Source organism: Balaenoptera ricei, chromosome 2 (assembly GCF_028023285.1).
Source record: "Balaenoptera ricei isolate mBalRic1 chromosome 2, mBalRic1.hap2, whole genome shotgun sequence".
Classification (NCBI taxonomy): Eukaryota; Metazoa; Chordata; class Mammalia; order Artiodactyla; family Balaenopteridae; genus Balaenoptera; species Balaenoptera ricei.
The window spans coordinates 140103718-140130637 of NC_082640.1; the positions used below are offsets into that span (position 1 = coordinate 140103718).

The 26920-nt window shown below is 40.3% G+C and overlaps 1 pseudogene; it reads right to left on the reverse strand.

Annotated features, from left to right (window-relative positions):
* Positions 1-643: 643 nt before the first annotated feature.
* On the reverse strand, positions 644-10791 carry LOC132360157 (NADH dehydrogenase [ubiquinone] 1 beta subcomplex subunit 8, mitochondrial-like; annotated as a pseudogene).
* Positions 10792-26920: the final 16129 nt, after the last annotated feature.

Consider the following 26920-nt stretch of genomic DNA (forward strand, 5'->3'; position numbering starts at 1 on the left):
TTTTGTTCACATGCCCAAATGAAGGAAATGATTAAATCATATAAAATTTCTCATAAAACCCTGGGCAAGCCCTCTCCTGGTAAGTCCAACATGATAATGCTTGTTTACAACTCTTCGCCTTACCTTATGCCAACTTCCTTGATCGTCATAACATGTCTTAGTCAGCTTGGGCTGCTAAAATAAAAGTGTTACAGACTGGGTGGCTTAAACAATAAGCAGATACTGAAACCAAATGGATACTGGTGAGAGTCCTCTTCTGGGTTTCAGGCTGCCATCTTCTCATTGTATCCTCATATGGCAGAAAGAGGGAGAGAGAGCTCTTTGGGGCCTCTTTCATAATGGCACTAATCCCATTCGTGAGGCCTCCACCCTCATGACCTAGTTACCTCCCAAAGGCCCCACCTCCTTTTACCATTACATTGGGAGTTAGGATTTCAACATATGAATTCAAGGGGGACAAAAACACTCAGTCGATGACACCACCACAGACTTAACACTGTACTGCCTCCTTCTTGATTTGTTTCTACAAGACAACTCCACAGTTGTATTAGAACCTCTTTTAGTCTTTTTCTTTTCTTTTTTCTTTCCACACCACTGTTTCATTAGGGATTTCATTAAGGTTCAATCTCTAAGGATGAGGGAGTTACTTAGGGTGCACAAAGCCTCCCCAGATCTCATAGTGAACCACCAGCTCAGGCTCTTTGGTGGGATCGTGGACCCCTTCCAGGTGCAGATTAGTATAAGGATGCTGCTTTGGCTCCACGCACGGGCTGGTGGGTGGGGTAATTCTCCCCCACCCAAAACATGAACCACATGAAGGCCACGAAGCTGAAGAGCTGCTTACACACAAGATTCCAAGAAGCAGGCCTGGGGGACGTGTGCACACAGTTCCTGATGTACACGTCCAGGTCCCAGTGACTTGGTTCAACCTTAGGTCTGGGTGGTCCCAGACACACCATGGATCCCTCTCCTGCTGTGAACTGTCAGGGAGCTTTGGGTAGTCACCATACCCCATGCCATCATCAGCCAGGGCTCATAATCTTCCACCTGCATATTATACTTCTTGGCTGCGGCTGCCCGTTCTTCTGAGGTCTTGGGATAGGGCCCTGGGAGCATGTCCTTTATAATGTGGGAGGCTGTCTGTGCTCCCAATGACACCACATTTCAGCCTGCCCTCTGCAGCCCTCAGTCTCCCAGGACCAACCCCCAGCCGCTGCCATCTTCATCTTCTTCCCTGGAAACTCTTTACAGACAACAGTCCTAAACCAAATGTCTATTTAAGACCCTATGGTTCAGGGGCTTCCCTGGTGGTGCAGTGGTTAAGAATCCGCCTGCCAATGCCGGGGACACAGGTTCCAGCCCTGGTCCGGGAAGATCCCACATGCCACAGAGCAAAAGCCCGTGCGTCACAACTACTGAGCCTGCACTCTAGAACCTGTGAGCCACAACTACTGAAGCCCACATGCCTAGAACCCGTGCTTCGCAACAAGAGAAGCCACCACAACAAGAAGCCCGCACACCGCAACGAACAGTAGCCCCTGCTCGCCGCAACTAGAGAAAGCCTGTGCGCAGCAACGAAGACCCAATGTAGCCAAAAATTAATTAATTAATTAATTAATTAATTTTTAAAAACCCTATGGTTCTAATTTAAGCTGGTGATTATTTTTTTCCCCAACAAACACATGAACATGATTAGCAGTGCTCTCTTTCTTTCAGTGAATTAGATGGTGCACTGATCACATTATTTTTTAGACTAACGAGTCTCAACTTTGTTAGTACATTATAGTTACTTCAGGAGCTTTTAAAAATCATGATGCCCAGGCCATATTTCAGACCATTTAAGTCAGAATCTCTGGGATGGAAGTCAAGCATCAGTATTTTCAAGTACCCCCCAGATAATTCCAATGTGCATCCAAGGTTGGAAACAATCCAGAAGGGGAAAGAAATGGAGGAAGAGCTCGATGAGAAAGGCCAGCCAATGTGAGAAACGTGAGGTTTTGGCTGATTGATTTGATGCCTGCTTGAATGAATGGTTGGTTGAGGGGAGCTAAGATCTCACATGCCTTGTGGCCAGAAAACCAAAACATAAAAAAAAAAAAGAAGCAATATTGTAACAAATTCAATAAAGACTTAAAAAAAGAGAGATAATGACTTAGTAGTATGCTTGAAATACTAATGACAAGTCAAGAGAAATTGATTAAAACAAAGAAAAATAAGTGTTTTAAGATATGTATATTACTGTGCAACACTATGATTGAACTAGACTCTCTGCTGAGAATGGTGGCGCTTTGGTTCCTGACATGCATGGAAAGTCCCCAAAATGTGGGATAGCTTGCATTAAAGGTTAACATTCATGTAATCCTGAAGTTAGAAAGCCCCTTAAGCAATCAGCAGGGGTTCGTTCCCTTCCCCTCCACAGGACAAGATTCTAGAGAGAAATAAGAGAGAACCAGACATTCCAAAATCCCGGAAAAGTGTTTATCATTTTCTTTGGAAGTATGCTTCATTCCCTAGCCAGACTTAACGTTTTTTTTTTTTTTAATTCTCTGTTTTTGTTTAACTGAAACCCATGTTGCAATTTAAACCTATTTCCTCATTTGGTTCTCAGAAGCAATGGAAAATAACAAGTTAATTTCTTCCTCATGATGCATCAAGCCAATCCAAATAACCCTAAACCATTCAACTTTTTCTTTGAAATCCATTGTCTGCAATCTTTTCTTAAAATTCTGAATTAGAATTACATTCTGAATACTAAAATCCTACGTACTAAATCTCAAAATACTAAAAAACATTAATATGCTTTTATAATAACTAATGACTTAAGAAAAGGGGGCAATGAAAACCACTGTTATATGTGCAATAAAAAAGATGTTTAAAATTATTTACAAAAAGTTAAAGTCCACACAAGGGATTTTGCCTATTAGATAATAAAATAGTCTATCAAACTACAAAAGATTAAAGCAGTACAATCCTGGCAAACAGATCAACAGAATAAAATAGAGTCCAAAAAAGAAAAAAAATCCATTAGTGCTACTACTACTAAGCCATAAAGGTGCCCAACATGATGACATTAGTAAATTCCCCTTGGGTGCCAGTGCCACACATATACTGTCTCCATTAAAACCTCACAACATCAGGGAAGAGGCAGAGCTAGCACTCAGCAAGCAAATCCAGACCTCTCTGCCCCCCAGCTCTGTGCTCTTAATGAAAATATGCCGGTGCCTTCATTTTGAATCAGTAATATTTAAAATTGGAAAAAGGGCACTGGAGCAATTCACTAAAAAATGTGAGAAAAAGTAAAGTTAGATTACTTTCTTATTTTAAAAAAAAATTGGGTGGACTAAAATCTGAAATGTAAAAAAAATAATAATAAAATGTACTATGTTAACTGTAGAACAGTCTTATAATCTTAGACCTTAGAAGAAGGTCCTTACTAGAATGGCACCAAGGTTGGAAACCCAAAAGGATAACTGATGTATTTGACCACTGGTACAGAAGAAGACACTCTAAAGAAAGTTAAACAAATCTAGAAAAACTCTTGCAATGCATGTGAGAAACAAAGGGTGGATATCTTTAGTTATAAAATGCACTTACAAATAAATATGAAAAATATCAACATCCCAATTAAAACTGGGAGAAGGATATGAACAGACATTTCAAAAATGAAGAAAGCTAAATTGCCAACAAACATATACAAATGTACTCAATTTACAATCAAAGATATGACACTGAAAATACCCCTTCTAGGGAGAAAGTGTGAGCAGATAGAGGCATCCTCATACACTGTGGGTAGACACAGAAACTGGTACAAAGAAACATTTCTTCATCCAGAGAATAAAGGAGGTGAGTTAAGTAATCTCTAGATTCTTTCCAGATCTGAATTCTAACAGTCTTTATTTCTCTGAGTTGTGCCAGTGCTGTATAAAGGCTTTAGCAATCAATAAAATATATTTTATAAAAATAAATTATTAAGATATATTTCCCTCTCCAGCGATTTGAATCAATTTTGAGACTTATGTGACCCATACAGAAAACCTAATTGCACCCAACACAAACATTTACCAAGGTATTTTATGCCAAGGATGTGGAAGCACTGCGAATACTAGAGCCAGCCAGGAGCTGGGTGGACAGAGGAAACCAAGAAGTAAATAGACAAGGATTCTCAGGGTGAAAAGCTTTCCCAGAGCTATGGGTGTGGGAGCACATGAGACAGGCATTTAAACTAGCCTCGGGGATAAGGGGAGTTGGAAACATTCCTCATAGGCTCAGCTCCCAAAATGGATCTTAAAGGGTAAGCAAGCTTTAAACATATGAAGGGGGGATGGCTTTCCAGGGAAGAGAGCAACATATGCAAAGACAAGGGGACACTGGAGAGCATGGTGAGTCTTAGGACCTCTTAGTGTTTCCTGAGGCAGCAAGACATGGACAGCTAGGAGCCAGAGAGGAAAGAAACAGGTTTTAAATGTTTAAATGTTTAAATAAAAAGCCAGGATCTTATTCCTACGGTAACTGTAAACCATCAAAGTAGTACCCTAATAAGATCTACACTTGAGAAAAAACTCACTCCAGGAGATTCCCATTTCCAGTAAGATAGCAGACTGAGATAACCAGAAAAAATTCCAGGTACAAAAACGTAAAATGGGTTAAAGTTTTAAAATTAGTTTAAAAGTATAGTCAAAAGTCACAAAAGACTAAGTGAAATCGCTAGATAACAAACACAAAGAGGGAACTGAAAATTCAAGTGGTGAGTGCCTCAGCTGGTGCAACACTCAGTTAAAAGGGTGGGAAATTTTGTGCTATTTCAGGAACTTGAGCTTAACTGACCCCAGGCGAGGTGTGGGCCTGGGAGAAGCAGGGAGTTGGAGCAAAGACTCTTTGAAGAGCTTCCCCCTTCAGTGACCTCATCCTTTCTCACCTACTCAACAGCACTCCAGCAGTGCTTCACTCCTGCTTACGACATCAATGTTTTATCCTTACTGGGTCATTCCTATCAGCACACTAATAATATGCTGTTATCGCGAACATCTTAAGAATCCTTTCTTTGACCTCAGTTCTCCTGCCACCCACTGCCCCATTTCTCAGTTCCTCTGTGCAACACACCTCCCCAATAAAGTTGCCTCTACTTAGCATGTCCAATTCCTGAAAAAATTCTAGGTACAAAAACTTGAAATGGTTTTTGTGCTCTCTTAAACCCAGGCCAATCAGGTGGCATCCACACCCTTCACTAAAATTGCTCTTGTCAAAGTCACCATGAGCTTCATCTTGCCAAACCCCTGATCCTTAGTTTACACAATCTGGCAGCATCCTTGACATAGTCAATCATTCCTTTTCTCGGGTACACTTTCTTTACTTGGTTTCGAGAACACCGTATTCTCCTGGTTTTTCTTCTACTTTGCTAGCCACCTCTTCCTGGTCTCTGTTGTTCACTTTCCCTCTCTTTCACTCAGTGCTGGAGAGCCCCAGAGTTCAGTTCCCTTCCCACTTCTATCTGCACTCACAACCTTGAGCATCTCACCCAGTCTTATGGGCTGAAATATCAAGAAGCAGACACCAAGATGGGATTAGATGTGCAAGAGATTTGTATGCTGTGAAGCATAAAGGAAGCAGGAGTAGGCTGAGAGAGGCTTCAGATCATGATGCCACCCCTATGAAAACAGAGGAGGAAGGAGGGAGGTTTGGGTAGGAAGAGTCTCAAACTGCAGCTCAGTTCCAAGAAAATTTGACCAGGCTGATGGGGAGTCCTTGACTTTCCCATTAGAGTTAGTCCATGCCCTACAGGAATGGGTCTGCACTAGTACCCAGCTGCGCTCCATCACAGCTGGAACAGCCTCTGTGTGAACATGGCGGTGGATACGGAGGGGTTGTCAGTCAGGAACATTCCCCACAGCAGGAGATCTGAGTGGTCTGTTCCCATGGCAGCCACAAGTCCACCCTTTCACCTACATAGGTCTACTTTTCCAGGTAGGTTTGGGGAGCAGCTCTTCCATGGTTCCCATGGCCTCCAGTCTTAAGGGAAAACTTAGAGGAGAGGGAATTGTTGGAGTAGTTTCCAGGGCATAACTGGTACTCATCATCTCCTTCCTCCATTATCCAGTCTAAATTTCCCTCGCCCTCAGCTATCACCTTAGCAGGTCTTGGTGGCTTCCCTGGTGGTGTGACCCAAACCTTCATTCCTGAGGCATCTTCTCAGGTTGGGGTAGCTGCACGTGTCCATTCACAAGTAACAAGGAGCCAGGGAGCACCCAGAGGCTCCCTAGTGGATCATCTAGCTCCACATGTCTTCCTCCTGCCCCCTTGTGTAACAGCAGCTCCACTTCCTGCCAAGATAGCGACACCTCTCCTTGCCTGCTTGGCCCTGGATACAAGAAATCCAAAGGGCTTTGACGGTGGCCATAGTCCCTGGCAAGGGGGAGCCTCTTTGGGAGACCAGGATCTCTAACCCTGCAAATCCCAGAGTTGCAGCGTCAGGAAGGACAATACCTGCCAGTGGATCATTGGGAGTGATGGGGTGGGGGGGTCACTCATGCTTCCACCCTTTGGTTCCCCAACCCATATATTATTTCAAATGGAGACACAGTGCCATACAGAGGTCTCTGATTTAACACATACGCTGCATCCTAAAGGATAACGCCCCATCCTCTCAGAGTATTGTGTCTGAGCTGATTCTTCAGCTGTGCCTTTGGAAGACAGTTTCAGAATTCTCTGAGGCCTGCTTCTTCTGGGAAATGTGGTTTGTGATACAACCAATGGATTCCATGGGCATGTGTTCACTCCCATATGTTCTTCACTATGAGATGATTCCCCTATGCTGCGTGGGATCCTATGCCTGTGGATTGGACATTCTATAAGCTCCCAAATAAGGATGCTGGCTGAGGCTTGCTCTATGGGCAGGCGAGGCAAAGCATGCCTAGAATAAGCATCTAACCCTGTGAAAACCAATCACTGATCCTTTCAGGACGAAAGGAGCCTAATGTAATTGACTTGCCACCAGGTGGCTGATTGGTCTTCTCAGGGAGTAATACCATATCCAGGTGCTCAGCACTGGTCTCTATTGCTAACAGGTCAGACTTTCAGAGGCCACAGTAGCTAAATCAGGTCAGTAGCCCTCATCTCGATCACTGTGGCACACTCCATTTGTGTGCCCATCAGCCAGTTCTGGGGTGGCTGATTATGAAGTCTGCCTAATGCCGTCTGGCTGAGCCAATCTGTCTACTTGATTGTTCAGAGTCTCTTCCATGGGGGATGCTTTCTGGTGGGCAATACATGTGACACAAAGATCATCACACTTTGTGCCTCCTCCCATCAGTCCATCCATACATCTTGCACCAGATTTTCCCATACATTTCCTGTCCAGAGAGCCAGCCCATTGGCCACTGCACAGGATCTATGTGCATCCTCACCTCAGGCCATTCCAGCACAAAGTAGATGAACAGGTGCACCTCTCACATTCCATCTTTGGGCAGATTTTCACTCTCTAATGTCTTTCAAGGCGACTCCTGAATGTGGCTACAATTTTCAGCTTACACAATATTCCAAGCCAACTCATTTGTAAAACAAGCTTGGGATTATGCCTCCACCTTTGGCTGCTCACAAGGATCTCTCCATATGGCCACAAGTATGAGCTGGGGCAGAAGCACTGGTGCAACTGTGGGGTGACATGGGGCTCTGGACTATCTGCTCATACAGCTTATTCATGCCCTCTGGTCCTACCTGGACTTGATCCCAGATGTACCATTGCCCTCTCACTATGCACTGCTGCTGGGCTCCTCTGAATTTAAGACTTGATGGGTTTGATGACAGGAATCTTGGTCACTTTTACTCACTGATTTATTTATAGCACCTAGAAAATGCCTAGGATATAGTAAGAGCTCAACAAATATTTACTGAGGAAATAAAGAACAGAAATGAATGTAATAGTGAACAAAGAGTTAAAAGAATTTTTTTCAAAAGTTAGTTCCTTGAAAAGACTACTAAGTCAATAAAACTTTAGTAACATTTATTAATTTAAAAAGGGAGACAGTAAAATAAACAATGTTAGGAATCAAAAAATGAGACAGAGGTACAGACATGGTAGCTGAAAAAATTAATCAACCACTTCTCATCTTTACTGCTACCACCTTTACTCTTCCAAACCACCTTTCTTGAACTGCTACTTATTTTCACTGTGTCCAGTCTGTCCCCACCCCCAGTCTATTTTCTACATAGCTACCAGAATCATCTCTTTTTTCAACTTTTTACTTTAAAACTAATTTTAGACTTACAGAAAAGTTGCTGAAAATAGAAGAGTTCCTCCACCAAGCTTCTCCCCATGTTACATAACCATAGTACAATTATCAAAACTAAGAAATTAACATAGGTACAATACTATTAACTAAACTGCAGACCTTATTCAAATTCCACCTATTTTTCCACTAGTGATCTTTTTCTGTTCCAGGATACTATCCAGGACCCCAAATTACATTTAGTTGTTGTTTTTCCTCAGTCTGCTCCAGTCTATGACATTTCCTTAGCCTTTACATGTCTTTTATGATCTTGACACTTTTGAAGAGTACTGAGCAGTTAAAGAAGTAAAATATATCACATTCAGAGAGAGAAAGCCACTAAGAAAACTTTTATGTTTATTAATTTGAAAGCTTGGATTTGGGAACAATTCCTATAAAAACTAGTCAAAGCAAACTCAAGAAGAAACGCTGAATAGGCCTAGAGCTTTTCAAGAAATTAAAATCTACCTCCAAAAAAAAAAAAAAGGGAAAGAAATAAACAAACTTTAGATCTAGTCAGTTTTATAGGTGAGTTTTAGCAAAACTTTAGGAAACACATACATAATCGCAACCTTTCAAACTGTTCCAATGAGTCAAAAAGGGGGTCAACTCGCCCATTTCATGTTATGAGGCAAGTAAATGCTTGATACTAAACCTAGACAAGAGCAACAGGAGGAAAGAAAAATCTAGACCAACCTCCTAGTGAATAGAGAAGAATGATTCTTTCTGATTTATGTCGGTCCAAAAATATGATCATCTCAAGATATATAGGAAAAACATTTGATGAAAGATGTATAGCCTTTTAAAAAATCTCTTGGCAGGCTAGAAATACATGGGAATTTCCTTAACTTAATAAAGAGTATCCACCAAAAACCTAGAGCAAACATTATACTTAATGATGAATCATTAGAAATATTTCCTTTCAAAAAGGAAATAAGGCCAAGACGCTGGCTATCACTATATCCATTTAACATTTTACTGGCAGTCTGAGGAAAAGATAACAAGGCATACTTATTGCAAGGAAAGAAACAGAACTGTCATTACGCACAGATGGTATCACTGTCTGCACAAGAATTCAAGAGACTGAATGGATAAATTATTTGAAATAAGAAAGCAGACTAATTTTAGAAATTAAGAAGCAGATCTGATTTGGTGGTTGAGTAAGAGAAAGAAGAAATAAGGATGATATCTGGTGTTCTGGCTTGGGAAAATACGTAATGTGGTACCATTTACTTAGATTGCTAATTCTACAGGAAAGTGAGCCTTGAGTCAGGGCAGAGTTATTCTAGGTGGGTAGCTTCCTGAAGAACTTATCTATAGCCCTAAAGATCACTGGAAATACAAGGAGATGGAGGAAAGTGTCGTCAGAACCTCTACTGAAGAGATTACTACATGTAGTTGTACAGAATACTCTGATAAGCTACTTGAGATGTGGGTAAGACTCCTCTTCCCGCAATGGAACATTCTAGTAAAAGTGGCAACTCACTGGACTGACTCCTAAGGAGGGAGGTTCTGATTAGCCCCATGGTTTTGCTTTTCTTAATGGGATATACAAGTTTGGGACAAGCTGATTTGGTCAGGAAAATAGAAGAGAAGCTGGGGCTTTGGAACACTGACAATTCTTTCTCTGCCCTTCTCAAAAGTTCTCAGTCTCTATTCTAAATAAAGGTTGAAGATATTAGCTAGACTTATTGTGGTGGTCATTTTGCAATACACACAAATCATTAGGTTGTACCTGAAACTAATATGTTATATGTTATAAATTATATAATCAATCAATCAATATTGAAAGGGTGACATGGAGGGACAAATTAATAACTAGCTAAGAGGCTCATGTATCTCAGTCTCATGCTGGGTGGTGGAAGCTGATGAGTTCTGCTCAGTATGTGACAAGTGAAATGTGACAACTTCACATAGTTGGTTGGATATGTGTGTCTGGAGCCTGGAAATGCATATTTGAGAGTTAACAGCATATGAAAGAGAGTTGAAACCATGGGCATGGATGGATGGATCATGTAGAAAGTATGTAGAGAGCAAAATGAGAAGAGACACACTCCAAGAATGGAATGTTGAAGAAGAGAAACTGAGAATGTGTAGCCAGAGAAGTAGGAAGAAAACTATTTCAGTATCTTTTTTCTTTTTTAATTGAAGTACATTTGATTTACAACGTGTTAGCTTCAGATGTGCAGCAAAGTGATTCACCTATATATATTTATAAATATATATATTCTTTTTCAGATGCTTTTCCATTATAGGTTACTAAAGGATATTGTATATAGTTCCCTGCTATACAGTAGGTCCTTGTTTTTTATCTATTTTATATATAATAGCATGTATCTGTTAATCCCAAACTCCCCCTGCCTTTTCTCCTTTGGTAACCATCAGTTTGTTTTCTATGTCTGTGAGTCTATTTCTGTTTTATAAATAAGTTCATTTCTATCTTTTTTTAAGATTCAATATATAAGTAATATCATATGATATATGTCTTTGTCTGACTTACTTCACTTAGTACGATCATCTCTAGGTTCATTACGGCAGTATCTTGAAAGGATCCAGGAGAAGAGGGAACATTGAGGAGAAAATGTGCATCAGTGACAAATATTTGCAGAGTGAAAAGAGCTCACTGTCAAAGCCACACAGGCAAATTAATTAAATTCGTTCTACTCTTGTTGAATATGGTGATCTTAAAGCGATAAGATTTAACCCTGACAGATTCATTTCCTAACTCATTTGTTCACTCATATTTAACAAAGACCCACTGTGTGCAAGATTTGTACCATTATCTCTCTTTCCTTCTCTCATATTGAGCCAAATTCAAACTCTCAGTAGTTTCCTGAGATTCTGAGAACTGGCACGGACTCAATATATAAATTTTCCTTTTTTACTTGATTAATCCCTAAACAACTTCAGCTCAGCACTTCATTCTTATGTGTGTTAAAATCAAATAGCTTAAAAAAAAAAAAATCAAATAGCTTTTCTGAGGTTACAGCCTCTGGTTTTCTATATATTTCCCCAGTGTTTTATATTCATTAAAAACATATGAAGAATCCATGTGCTCATGCTTTTGCTTTTCCCATGCAATCTTATTTCAGAATCATTGAAGCAAACTCTGCTCAGTATTCCCTTGAGATCATCTATATTCTTTATAAAGATATTTCCACTGAATCTAATGTAATGCCTTCCTCACTGGATTAGGATACATGGCCCCATATTAATGTTTTCATGACCACCTACTACTCAACACCTACTAGGTATCCTTTTGCAATCAAAGAACTTAAAATATTGTAAGGAATATAAATTATAGAATTATAATACAAGGCAGAAAATGCCAGGAGAATGAGCAAGAGACTATGAGATTTCATTGGAGGAGAAATTAGCTTTGGCTTGAGCGACCTGGAAGAGTTTCACAGAGAAGGTGGCATTTAAGTGGGTCTTAAAGAAGCAGAGGGATTTCAATAGGTGAAGTTGGGAGGGGCAATGGTGTAAGCAAAATCAGCAAAGCACAAAGAAAGTCCAAGAAATGATACGTAGGTACACCTGGTGGAAGAAAATATATCAGAGACAAGAGGGGAGAGATATAAGTGCTGACAGCTAACTCAGTACTTATTAAAGCCAGGCAGCCTGCAAAGTGCTTTACGTTCATCATACCATTGAATCCTCATACAACTCAAAAGGGCAGCTACCATTCCCACTTCTGTTTATCAGACAAGGAAACCAAGGTACAGCAGGATCCAGTGACAAATAGGAAGTGCCTGAGCCAGGATTTGAACCCAGGAAGTCTAATTCCAGAGCTGCACCCTGGGCCCAACATTGCTGGAGAAGGGAGAGGGACTATAGGAGAAGTGGGCAGAGGTCCAGGAGAACACTGGGTCATGGATGTGAACGGAGGAGTTTCAAGAAGGCAAGGGTTGTTCATAATTGTAAATCTCTCAGATAATTCATAACCCCAGACTGAGAAAAAGTTTTTGAGGGGCTGATTAGTTGGCTCCAGGAGACTTCGGGAGCAATGTCAAAGGAGCCAAAACACAGAGGAGTAAAGAGGGAGTAGGTGGTAGGATTGCGAGGCAGCGACCATGAGCCATTTTTTTCTAGGCTTTTGATGCCCAAGGTAAGGAGCGAGAGGACAGCAGCTGGAAAAGAGTGATCAGTCTGTGATTTTGTTTTTTGGGATAATTTATGTGAAGGAACGTTAGTGGAAAGTGTTAGAGAGAGAAGACAACTGAAATGCCAAAGTCCTTTTGGGGAATGGGGGGATAAAGAGATCAAGGATGCAGGGGAAGGCTCGGAGAGCCATAGAGAGGAGGAGAGAAAACTTTTTCTCTGAGCCAAGAGGAAGGGAAGACAGGAAGTGAGGTAGTGAGGAGAGGTTAAGCAAGCCTACTTCTGATGACCCCAATCACCCTGGTGAAGTAGGAGCCAGGTCCAGTGCTGAAAGAGGTAGGTTGGGCTGGAGGCAGAGACTTGAGAATTGTGGTCGTGATTGGAAACAGTCAGTGGAATGTCAACAAAAGTTGTGTTGCGGCTGGCCTGGCATAATGAACTGACGAGGCTGGCACCTCTCTTCACCCTGCTGTGATGCTTGCTCAGGTAAGAGCTCACCTATAACAACTCACCTCCTTTGTTCTCCCTTCCTGAATGAGACACTCCCACCACTCCAGCCCATCCTGCTTATTCCTGCTCTCTTTCTAACTCCTTCACTCATTCCTCAAATGGTCTCATTCCATAGATTTGGCTTGGTATTGCTTCTCTAGCCAGCTCTGACTTCTAGCTTCCATATTCAATTATAGCTCCTCCCTTTGCGGTCCCTGCTTTGTAGCTCATCACCTTGTCTGTCCAGCCCGAGCCCTGGAACCTTGAATGGCATATGCTCAAGAGGCAAGCTCCAATAAAGGCTAGCATGTGGAAGGGCTGCAAACAGCTACGATGGCCTGATTTAGAGAGCCTCTGTGCTAGATGATCTCAGGTTGCCTTCCAGATCCCCTCTCCACACTTTTCTACCTGCCCCAGACCCCAGAAGGGATCCTGTTTACTATCCAGAGGTCACTCTATGGATAATAAACAGGAGCCCTTGCCCACTGATTTCCAGTAGGGTTAGGCCAATGGATAAGTAGGAGAGAGAGGGCAAGATATTTATTCCTTCGGCTCCCTCCTGCGTGGTTGCAGGCTGGCAGCGGCTGCATCCCTCCACCAAAGAACACAGCTTTTCTCCAGCAGCTTCTCCTACAGCTATAACAACAACCACAACCCCAGCTCCACTCTTGTAAATTCCAGTAACCGCTCCTTGTCTTTTCAGGACTAAGAAATGTATTGGTAGGATGTGCTTCAACGTCCCTGTTATCTTCCCCTAATGTCTTTGAAAGCAGTCCATTAACCCCTCTTCAATTTTCCCACTTAAGGATGGTGTCTTTTTCTTTTTTTTTTTAACATCTTTATTGGAGTATAATTGCTTTACAATGGTGTGTTAGTTTCTGCTGTGTAACAAAGTGAATCAGCTATAGGTATACATATATCCCCATATCTCCTCCCTCTTGCATCTCCCTCCCACCCTCCCTATCCCCCTCTAGGTGGTCACAAAGCACCAAGCTAATCTCCCTGTGCTATGTGGCTGCTTCCCACTAGCTATCTAGTCTCCATTGGGTAGTGTATGTATGTCCACGCCAGGATGGTGTCTTTTTCTTGCCACACCCTAACTGATACAGTTCCAAACCTGAATGGGTCCAATTAGCATCATTTTAAGACACATGTAGCAGCCACTATGAATCCTGGAGGGATATCAGCGATAACTTAGACGATGGAGAATCTTTACCTGGATGTCCCACTGGTATCCTCAAATTTAATGTATCTAAAATCAAATCCATTGTTACCATCCCCTTATCTAAATTTGTTCCTTTTTTCCCATTCATTCTTTAATTTAAGTATTCTCTGTTTATAGAATGCTCTCCATGTGCTGGGCACTATGTTATGCACTAGGGGTTCAAAGAGGCCCAGAACAATGTTCCATCTCTCTAGGGGCTCACTTCTATGGGGGAGACCCATCCCACAGTTGTTGGGCTGGCCGTAAATAATCTGATACATACCGTTTTTTTTAACAGTAGGAACTACCTGCTGGCAAAGCATAGAGGAAGAATCCAGGATGAGGCACAGGCCAGAAGACTTCCCCAAGGAAGTCATATATCAGCTGAACCTTAAAGAATAAGTAAGCTTTCAGCAGTGGAGAGAGTAAGAGGGTGAAAGAACACTCTAGGCAGAGTCAGCATGAGCAAAGAATACAGGTATGAAAGTGCAGAGCATACTCAGGAAATGAAAAGCTGTCCTATACAGCTGGACCAGAGGGTACATGGTGAAGGAGCAGGCAGGCTGGGGTGGGGATGGCAGGGTAAGGGAAGGCAGGGAATAAGTGATAAGGTTTAAAAAAAAAAAAAAAGTAGGCCTGGTCAGATTATGAAGGGTATTAGTTGTAAAAATATTTGTAATTGTTATGACACCTAATGTGGTATCAAAGGTCTTCTGAAGTCTTGTACTTCTGGCCCATCCCCCAGAACAAACAGACAGGGCTTTCTATCTTTGCCTTAGGGAAGAGATGTAACAAGGAGAGCCAGGAAACAAAGAAAGTAAGGCCTGGCTTTTGGTTTCTACTGAGGATTTTGAAAGTGTGTTAGAGCTTATAGTTCTGAGGAAAAATGTCTTCTGAATTTCTAAAATCTTGGGCCCTAAAGGATTAAGGGTGTAGCTTTTACCATAAACTATACTTTAGATAGAACAGTTGGAGAGTCATGTTGGCTGCCCTTAGGGCTTTTCCTTTCCCATTTCAGATGTCAGACCTACAGGTCACAGTTGGGAACAGGAAAGAATAGAAGAATGGAAGAGGCCTAATGCGAACGAGTATTCCCACTTACAGTGACTTAGTCATCAGGGGAATATCCAGATGAAATAGCGCAGGGCTCAGGGCAAGACCTCTGGATAGCATACAACCACATACATTAAGGAAGAAGGAAAAATCATGAAAGAGACTTTTTTTGCAGACTTCTTTCATATTTAGGTATGTCTAATTGGAAATTCATAAATTACTGGTATGAACTTGCATCAATGTGCAAGTATACATGCTAGAAGCTACCAATAAATATCTCCTGAAAATAAACAACTGAAAAACGCAATAGAGGCTACAGCACCTTTCTGTTTCTGCTTCATGTCACCTACCCTAATTTACTAACTCATGGAAAATATTATATAATTGCAAAGCTGTTTGGGGTGAAATCAAGTGGTGCTTCCTTTAGTCAAAACATACTGCAACTGTTGGTGGGAATGTAAATTGATACAGCCACTATGGAGAACAGTATGGAGGTTCCTTAAAAAACTACAAATAGAACTACCATACGACCCAGCAATCCCACTACTGGGCATATACCCTGAGAAAACCATAGTTCAAAAAGAGTCATGTCCCAAAATGTTCATTGCAGCTCTATTTACAATAGCCAGGACATGGAAGCAACCTAAATGTCCATCGACAGATGACTGGATAAAGAAGATGTGGCACATGTATACAATGGAATATTACTCAGCCATAAAAAGAAATGAAATGGAGGTATTTGTAATGAGGTGGATGGAGTTAGAGTCTGTCATACAGAGTGAAGTAAGTCAGAAAGAGAAAAACAAATACAGTATGCTAACACATATATACGGAATCTAAGAAAAAAAAAAAAAAAAAGGCCATGAAGAACCTAGTGGCAAGACGGGAATAAAGACACAGACCTACTAGAGAATGGACTTGAGGATATGGGGAGGGGGAGGGGTGAGATGTGACAGGGTGAGAGAGTGTCATGGACATATATACACTACCAAATGTAAAATAGATTGCTAGTGGGAAGCAGCCGCATAGCACAGGGAGATCAGCTCGGTGCTTTGTGACCACCTAGAGGGGTGGGATGGGGAGGGTGGGAGGGAGGGAGATGCAAGAGGGAAGAGATATGGGAACATATTGTATATGTATAACTGATTCACTTTGTTATAAAGCAGAAGCTAACACACCATTGTAAGGCAATTATACTTCAATAAAGATGTTTAAAAAAAAATACTGCAAGAATTACTTCTAAATAATATCTTTGATTTGGGGGCCCAAATGTCCATAAATAAAGTGATTTAAATAAGGAAAGAAGTCATTTGAACAATCGTATGTCTATTGTGGGCCAGGCTGAAAGCACCATATTAGATGAGGCAGCCTGGTTTCTAGCTTTGGCAGAAGTTCTAAGTATTTACTAGGTCTGCTACTCTCTTTGCTCCCATCATCTTGAAACCAAGAAGGTTTATAAACGTCCACTGAACATACCTGTGGGATTTTAGAGAAAATTTGCCTATCACTCTTCAGAAAGCATCTATTCTGTATCCTGGCCCCTTTGTCTTGATACTTGCCACTCCGTACTGCTCTGAATTAATTAGACATCTAAACATCTCAGGACAATGTTTTTGTTTTGTTTTACAAAATTATTATAAAAGTGCAGACTTGATGCATCACAACGCCACTTTCATGTTTTTTTTAATGGACTGGTGCTTCTCTTTTCAGTTAATTTGCCTTATAAGTTTCTTGGAATTTCAGAACTACAAGCTTTGGAAGACCATAACCATAACTGAGGTTGCCATAAGAGACCTACTCGTTTACATTCCCATTTTCCCTAAAAGCGACAGTAATGAGAACAGCTGAAAATGGGCAACTACTTAGCCCATATGCATACCTTTGTATGAACTGAAAAGATCATGGTTTTTTTGGGCAGATGTAGAGCACAATAGGAATCATGGCTTAGGGAGCAGAGTTACAGGCTAGATTTCAGACCCCACTCACTCCCTCAGCCAAGGTTGCTTCAAAAAGACTTCAACCCAGCCTCAAATCAGCTCAGTCCCTGATGGATTAAGGTAACTTGCCCTCGTTCTAATTATCCTCTAAAAGATAGGTGAACCCTCCCTGGAGAAAGATAACTTCATTAAAGCTTCTACAGTATTTTTACACAATGCTCAGCATTTAATCAAAAATTGTCAGGACCAAGAGAAAAAGAGGACCATAGAAATGTACTTACAGATGACTCAGATATTAGAATGATCTGCCATGGACTTTAAAGTAACTGTGATTAAAATGTTCAGTAAAATACATGATAGGATAGAGAACTTCACAAAAGGACTGGAATGTATAAAAATCACAAACATAAGTTCTAGAACTCTAAAATTTTGGGTCAATATATGTAGATTGCAAATTACCAATATTAAGGACTATTAATATTAGTGGAAAAGTTGTGAAGAGAAAAGGGAGGTAAAGTATCTGGCAGAGCATAGGAAGAGGCCTTTGGAATGCAGCCATGGGAAAGTAAAAGAACATCAAGCAAAGCCCTCCTGGGTCTTGCACCTGCATTTCTGACACCACATTGGAGAGACAGCTGAGCTGCCTAAGCAGCAGTGTGCTGATGCATGCTGGAAGGAAGTTTTCAGGGGAGTGCCAAGTTTTTTTAAATCCTAGGAACAGCAAAATAAGTTTGAAACATATACCTGAGTCGACATAGAGAACTGTTAGAGTCCAAAACCAAATCTCTCAGGCCATGATGGGGTCCAGAAAGAGGCTGTGATCAATTCCAACCATAACACACAAAAGGATCTGAACTTTTGAATAAACAACCAGATAGGCAAAGAAAGCATCTCTGTCTCAAAAGCAAGCAACTTCTCTTTCATTTCACCTACTAAGTTGTGTTTGTTTGACACTCATGTTTTTAATTTCAGAACATCTTTTCTGAGCTATACCCAAATCTCCTGAAGTGCTGTTATTATTTTTGTTATCACCATTCCCCGTCTGTGTCTCTGGTGTGTTAGAGCCTGTTTTACTTGTTCTTCCTCTCCATGAAAGCTTGGCTCTTTAGGTTTATTGTTCTTTTTCTTGGAGTTGGTCATAGAGACTCAGTTTACCTACATCCTTAAATAGTTTGCTGCTGTTCTATAGAAAGCAGCTCCCAGGAGGAAACATTTTTGTTTCTTGGTTTCCTTGACCTCTCAGGGTTAACAAGATTTCACCCTTCTTCAATCTCCTAAGGACCCAAAGAGTCTGGGCATACCCCGTCAGCTGATCTTGATCTTCCCTAGAACATCAAGGATTCCCTTGCGTCAAGATACTCTAGGCATGAATGCTTGTGGTTGCTTGCTTGGGACGTTCTTACAGTTGTTGCCTAGCTCTCGTTTGGACCATAGAGAAGGGAGTCCAGCTATAGCTCCCTACAACTTTGTTTTCAAGGTGATGAACCATTATCATCATTATGTTTTGTTTTTTCTTTTTTTTTTTTTTAAAGGTGATTACCTTTTATTTCAGTACCTTTTGTTGTTGTTGTTTTTTCCTTTTTACAGTGAACTCATTTTAAGCCACAGATCTATTATTTTGATGGCTCATTTTTCTGTGTACCCTAAAATACAAATTTAACAGAGAAGTCTTCACTGGGTTTTTACTACTGCATTTACCACTGATTGAATTTGCAAAGTTGGTATGCAAGATCTATTGTACAAAAAACATCTGTTCAAAATATGAATATGGAATTGACTATTGCCTTGAAGGTTCTATTGGATTCTGTGGGCCTATATCACTATGTGCCATGTGGTAGAGGGATGCTTCCACAGCTTTTCTTTATTGGAACAAGTGTGAAACATTTCTTTTATGCTGTGCCATGACATCATAAGGCCTTGGGACCATGTGATTATGAACAGAAACATATTGGAACAGTACTAGGTCATACTGACTAGCCAGAATAGATTTATATAAATGTTTTAAATTATTTAAATAAAAATGTAAAATTAAAAGTTCTTACAAGCTTGTTAATCTTTGGGCATATGAATAGGAGTCCAAGTTTGAGAAACTTGCAGTGAAGATTGCTCCCAAATGGTCTCTGTCTAGCCATGAGTCCCAGAACCTACATTCAAAAGTGTTACTAATGTTCATTTAACTGATGTGAATTGATGTGCTAACTTCTAATTTCTTTTTTTTCAATATCTTGAAAATATTAGTTACCTGGTTTTTATTCAATATTTAAGCACCAGCCTTTTACAAAAGCTGTAGAAGTCAATTTTTTAAAGAGTTGTATGTAAGTCCTTCCCCTTTTTTGGTGTAGTGTCCTCTCATTCATTCTATCTCTTCACTGCCAGTTGATGTTTCAAAACATGAAAGACCTAATTTGGAAAAACAAGAGGCAGAAGAGATGATTGATTTATCTATAGTTTCCAAAAAAAATTTTACTTTTAAATTCATTGTAAATGATGCACAAATAAATTCCTAATTTGCTTAGTTCCACTGTACCTACTATGTACTGTGTGCTTCTATTCAGTGAGAAGCAGCTTAATTTTTTTCAAAATTAAAAGTCTGTAATGACTTTGGTTCACTTACATTTAATATTATTGATGGTATATTTGAATTTGTATCTACCATCTATTTGTTTTCATATTTTATATTTTTTCTTCTCTTTTCCCTCCTTTTGAAATAGATGAGTATTTTGTTATTGCATTTTCTTCTTTATTAATTATATATTCTTTTACTATTATTTAGCTGTTACTCTAGAGAGTATGACATGCATTATTGACTTATTATTGTATAGTGTATATTAATACTTTTACCACTTCCTAGATGATGCTAAAACCTTAAAACATTTTAACTCCATTTATCCCCATGCCTTTTGTGCTATTGTTGTCATGCATTTAGTTCTATATGTATTTAAACTACAGAAGGCATTACAATTGTTGTTTTGTATAGTGTGTATTTATTTAGATTTACCCAAGTGTTTACTCTTTCTTTCCTGCATTTCTGTTTTTTCTGTCTGTGATCACTTTCCTTATGCCTGAAGAATTCTCGTTATTACTTCTTTTAGAGTGAGTCCTCTGGCAATGAATTCTCTTAGATTTTCTTTGTTGAGAAATGTCTTTGTTTTGTCTCTGATTTCGGGAATATTTTCACTTTGTATAGAATTCCAGGTTGGCACCCAGGAGTATTTCTCAAACTCCTTTCCCTGTTCCTAGGATTTTAAAAACTTGGCACTCCCCTGAAAACTTCCTTCCAGCATGCATCAGCACACTGCTGCTCAGGCAGCTCAGCTGTCTCTCCACTGTGGTGTCAGGAATGCACGTGCAAGACCCAGGAGGGCTTTGCTTGAGATTCTTTCACTTTCCCATGGCCACATTCCAAAGGCCTCTTCCCAGCCTTTCCTCCACTTCATGGGCCAGAACTCAGCCACCAGCCACATCCAAATTTAAGGGAGGCTGGGAAATGTCATTTAGCTGTGTGCCTGGGGAAAAGAGGAAACTGGTATAGTGAGCAGTTCATCTATACTACAGTAATTAGTGGGAATTCAATTTAAAATCATTAACTTTTTCCAAACCAAGTTCAAGGAGCTAAGAATTCTTTAATGGACTTTTAAGTTGTGCTCAAATTAACTCATGTATGATAAAAATTAATGTTTACTAAATTCTAAAGTGTAATTTATCCTTACTAGTGTTTTTTTTCTCTTTAACTAACTTATACAAAAATAATAAAACTAATGGCTTTTAACTAGGTTATTGTATAGAATTTTCACTTATTTGGACCATTATTCCAAAATTTACTACACTTAACATTGGAGACAGAATACTCCCTGGACAGACGCATGTGTTTCCTCTGCTTTCCTGCCTTGGGGTCACAGAGTGTGAATGCTGAGAAAGTAAAGAACTGTGCTAAAGGACGCACTACAAATTCATGCTAATTTCAGCTGTGCTCTCACTCTTGTCTGTCAACCACCATCACCATGACCACCACCCCATCACTTCCTAGTGGTGCTTTAGGGCCTTCCCCACATTGGCTCCTCCATCCTTCTCCAAATTCCTCATACCCCTGACATTCCTTACTTTCCAGACAAACTCCTCACCTCACTCTTCTTATTTAATTGTAAGTTTTTGCTCATTGGTCATCTATCCTCATTCCATGTAGGCAGGGACCATATCTTTCATGTTCACAGCTTTATTTACAATGATATTTGGTGAATGAATCAATGAGGCTCTCTGGGGTCAGCTCTATCTTGTACCCTACTTTTCATCTCAAAATATCTCTGTCTCCATATACACCACCTTCAGATTCTTAACTCCCATCATGGGAGAAGATCTTATCTTTCTAGGGCTCACTTCTTCACCACTATTTCCCATCCCAATATCTTTGAGTCTTGCTCCCTCAATCATCTCCTCTTCTCCAGCAGCTTTACTCTCTCCTTTGTCAGCTCTCAAAATAGGAACAACTTTCCCCCAGCTTGAAAAAGGCTTTGTTTTCCCCTCTGCCTCTTTTAATTTCTTTCTTTCCTTTCACAGCCAATACGAATCGCTGGTTCCAATGACTCATGACCCATGCACTCCTTCAACTTCTACAATCTGATAATTGCTCTACTCTGGGCTCTTGAAGGTCATCAGTGACTTCCTACTTGCCAAATTCAATGATCTTTTCTTAGTCTTCATTTTCCTCGTTCACTCTGCAATATGTGAACTATTACATACCATGGCAGAGACTGTTGGTTGACCACCAAATATCCCATTCTCCCCTTTTCCTTACCAACACAACTCTAATTTTATTTGAAGTGGTAACATGTCCAACTAAAGGACAAAATTTCCCAGCTTTTCTTGTAGTAGAGATGGCCTTAGGAAACATAAGCTTACATTCTTAAATTCATTAGGTTAATGTCAGCTGCTGTAAAAGATAAATTCTAAATTCTCATCAGCTTAGACAATAGTACTTTCTTGCTCACATAATACTCAAAATGTATGTTCCTAGCCAGCAGAAAAACTCCTACATGGTCATTCTGGGACCCAGGTCCCTTCTACGTATTGGTTCAACTTTTTCTAGGACCTCAAAGTCCTCTACATTCAGCTAGTAGATGGAGAAAGAAGATGAAGGATAGCATTTAGGAGGCCAGAACTCAGCTATATGATGAGACATAACTGCAGAGGAGGCAAGAAAATGTAGTATGTGTGACTGCCCAAGAGGACGAAATGGATTTAGTGGGCAACTAGCTAGTCTCTGGCCTACCGTTACAGTTAAGCCATTCAGTAATGGATTCGGCCCTAACCCAACCATCAGGCATGAATGGAACAAGCCGTAGTCACTGCACCCTGACTGGGTACATTCTAGGGCAGAAAATCTTACTCGTTCAATCCTTTAAGCCAAAGATGAGCATTTCTTCTTTACTGTCTGCCATAACAAGTTTATTACTCTTAACATTTTTTTCTCTTATTGTTGTTGTCACAAAGCATGAATTAATTTGCATTCTGCCTTAATAAGAACCATTTCTAATCACAATTAGACTTGTTCACCTTTATAGCTGTGGAAAGTGAAGTTTGAAAAATACTGAGATAAAGAAATAGGTGAGATAAGATGTACTATGAGTTTGTACTTTAAATCCCCCAAGAAAGCCACAATTGCAAAATGTGAGTCATGTTGGTTGTTGTCAACAATAATGCTTTTTTGCCAAGTACAAAAAAAGTATCGACGAAGTTCTTAAGATACACGGGGATCACACTGTCTTACTGCCCAGATTAATGACGCCCTTGTTAGTTTAATTCTCTCTGTAGACTGTAAATCAGTCTTCCCCAGCATTTCCTTACCATGGTTACTGACAGATGACATTTACTGTCTATTCTTGACCAGCAGTTAAAAATGGCCTGCCTGTAAATTATCCTTCGTTCAGCTCAGATTATTCTCTAATAGGAATACATTTATCTGTATTGAAGTTCAAGGTGATCACAGAATGTTTGAACCACATAAATTTTCCTCCTCTCTCTCCAACCTTATTAACAGTAATAATAGTAATTCATTCTTAAAGTTGGAAGTTTCCAACTTTTCAATTGTTTGTTCTCAACGCTCTCCTGCTAAGAATGTGTGTTATTTCAAATAACTCCGCTTTCATACAAATTAGCACAGACACAGAGAAACAAGTGATTTCAAAAGCCAGTCTCCATTTTTTCTAGAGCCACATACAGGTATACAAAATAATTTTGACACCCAGACTTACATAAGCATACAGCTTAAATTTGTTTGACCTGGGCTTTCTGCCTGGCAGTTGAACACAGAAGAATATCTTAGCTTCTTAGAATGAGAGATCAAAATTGTTTCTGACTCAGGATAGAGTCTTTCAGGAAAAGGAAAAATAGTATCATGGCTATTCGTTCATTTAGTAAATATTTATGGAGAGCCTACCATGTGCCTAGCAGCATGTGCTGGGACCTGGGGGAGAAAGTTAAATAAGACACAGCCTCTGCCCTTGAGAGATTCACACCCCAACGTGCAAACACACAACACAATATAATACATTAAATGTGATGGGGCTTTCAGCGAGCCCAAGAAAGTGGGCTTCTTAGGTTCAGGGATGAGGGTGAGGAACTTCTGGGGAGAAGCTGAAGAAGACTGTTGAAATAAAAATCCAAGACTATGCTGAGGAAAGCAAGATTAAAAAAAGGTATGAACAAAAAAATAGCATCGGAATGCTGTGACCTAGGCGTTGGCCTAACTTGCCTGAGGTCACCAAAAAGGGGTTTAGGGAGGCTTCTTTAAACCTGAGGTAAGTGTAGGTGGAGCTTAAGGGCCCACTACCTCTGGGTCTCAGCTAAGATGCCCACCAGTACCATCCTGGTAGTGGATGCTGGATGCACCACCCAGATCCCCCTCCAGACTAAAGGGCTTACTTCTCTAACTACTGGCACACAGTCCTCACTATCAGCCCCCTCTAGCTGTTGCCTTGTCTCAAAAGAATTGCTGCACTCAAGGTCATGTGCCCTTCCCTGGGCCCCCAGTGCCTGGCCCACCCAAGGTGACAAGGCCCTCACCCCCAGCTCGGGGCAACTCCGAAGACCCCTTTCAGCTTCTGAGCTACCAGTCGGGTTGGTTCAGGCCTTTTACTGAAACTCTATCACAACCTGACTTCACCCTCTGCCCAATCCTGCCTCTGGTCCTTCCCTTTCACAGGTGTTAATCACCAAAGCACTCCCTAATAAATATCCTACACACTAGCCTCCAGCTCAGAGTCTGCTTCACAGGGAACAAACCAGCCACACCTGCCAACAACATCCCTTAGAACCACAAGCAAACTGCTAGAAAATCTCAGTAATCAGTGAACCGTCAAACCTATAATTGGGTTGACAAATGTATTATTCCACCATTTATTTATTCCCAGGTCATCACCCAAAGGCATTTTCAAAAATTCATTCTGATCTTTAGGGTTTAAACTACAGCCAAGCTATAACTGAGAATACGTTTTCTCCAAGATCCAAGCATACAGAGATCCTGATCCTGATTTATATGTGGACGCTGAGGTCGGCCAGGACACACCCACTCCCCAGAATCTCTGGAGGATTTAATTACCTGCTTTGGCAGCAAAAGATATCAAAATGAAACTCTGTGCTCTTGTCTTGCTGGACAAGAGTTTGGGGAACCCAAAAAGCAGAAATCAGAATGGGACAAAATGAAGAGTTTACTAAACCACCTGCAAACTTTAGCCAACAGATGCTAATATGATGTTTGTGCAGACTTGGCCACATGACATATGCAACCAGCAGAAATGTAGGCAACTGGCATGCTGTCTGACCCTGGGGGAGTTCTGCCTCCCCACCTCTGAGCAAATAAAGGAAATCACAGGGTCCTTCCTTTGTCTCCCACCCTCTTGTCTTCTCTGCTCTTCTCTTCCTCCAAAGCAGAGAGAGGCCTGGGGAATCCAAAAGATCTGGATGCCATTCTAGCCTCATCATTTACTAATTATGTAAACTTGGAGAAGTTATTAACCTGAGTCTCATTTTCCTTATCTGAAAAATGGGAGAAAAAGAAAGAAGACTTCTCGTGTGCTACTGACAGGAATAAAAACATTGACATCACTGACAGAGCCATGCAGAGCAAGTCACAGCACTAAGCTTAAATTCCAGTCCAGTGGTTCTTACTGTAACTGCACAGTGGAGTGAAGCCTGGAGGGAGCTCCCAGAGAGTCTGATATAATTGGTTTAAGGTGTTGAATCATCAGAAATGTTTACAGCTTTCTAAGTGATTCTAAAGTGCAGCCAAGGATTGCAGCCACTATGGAAAACAGTATGGGGGCTCCTTAAAAAACTAAAAGTAGATATGATCCAGCAATCCCACTCCTGGGCATATATCCAGAAAAGATGATAACTCTTAATTCGGAAAGACACATGCACCCCAATATTCATAGCAGCACTATATACAATAGCCAAGACATGGAAGCAACCTAAGTGTCCACTGACAGATGAATAGGTAAAGAAGATGTGATATATATATACAATGGAATATTACTCAGACCTAAAAAAGAATGAAATAATGCCATTTGCAGCAACATGGATGGACCTAGAGATTACCACACTAAGTGAAGTAAGTTAGACAGAGAAAGACAAATATTATATGATATCACTTATATGTGGAATCTAAAAAAACTGATACAAATGAACTTATATTTACAAAACAGAAATAGACTCACAGACATAGAAAACAAACTTATGGTTAAAAAGGGGAGGTGAAGGAGGGATAAATTAGGAATTTGGGATTAACAGATACACACTACTATGTATAAAACAGATAAACAACAAGGACCTATTGTATAACACAGGAAACTATATTCGATATCTTGTAATAACCTATAATGGAAAAGAATCTGAAATATATATATATATATATATATATATAAAACTATAAATGGAATCACTTTGCTGTATACCTGAAACATTGTAAATCGACTATACTTCAATTAAAAAATAATAGATAAATGAATAAATAAATAAAGTACAGCCAAGGTTGAGAATGATTGCTCCATGAAGATTATTTTCTATTTAAGGCACATAACTACCATATGAGTTCAGTATAAGTACTCCTCCTCCCTCCATTTCCACAGACAAGGAAACAGGTTTAGAAAGGTTAGAAGGTTGCTCAAGGGTACAGAGCTAGCAAGGGGGCAAAGCTGAGATCTGAATTCACACAGTACGACCGCAAAGACCCTTCCCATCACCACCACACTACTGTACCACCACCTCACCCCCTGCATGTGAAGAGTATCTAGCACGGCTGCTAGCACACAGCAGATGCTCCAAAATTGGTAGCTAAGTTTGTTCTTTACTTTTTAGCTTTCCTCCTCTCTATTCTCTGCTCTTCACAATCCCTAGCCCAAAATATTGCTTAGGAGTGAGGGATGGATAAGAACAGTCAGTATGGATCCAGGAAATCCTATTCTTTTTCCTACTCTCCCCTTCCTAAAATCTGGCCATGAGCATACACTTGTTTTCTGTTTAAAATATTTGTAGATAGTTATTACAGGTACCAGACTGAAAATATCACAAATCCAAGGAGAAATTTTTCAACCATCCGTTCTCAAGTTTAAGTTAATGTTTTATTTGCCTATGTCAACTTCTAGTTCTTTTCCATGAGCATATATGGTTTTTATATTTACAAAATCATAATATAATTATATATTTAGATGTGTCTGTTCACATTATACCATATATATTTTTCCAGAAGATTTGTCTTATAACCCAATTAAGCAACCTACAGATAATGAAGATAACTTTACTATGTAACTGGGTCCAAGATATTTTCATTAGAAGTTTCCCTCTAGGGGGAATGGGGGGGAACCTTAGTCTTGTTACTATGA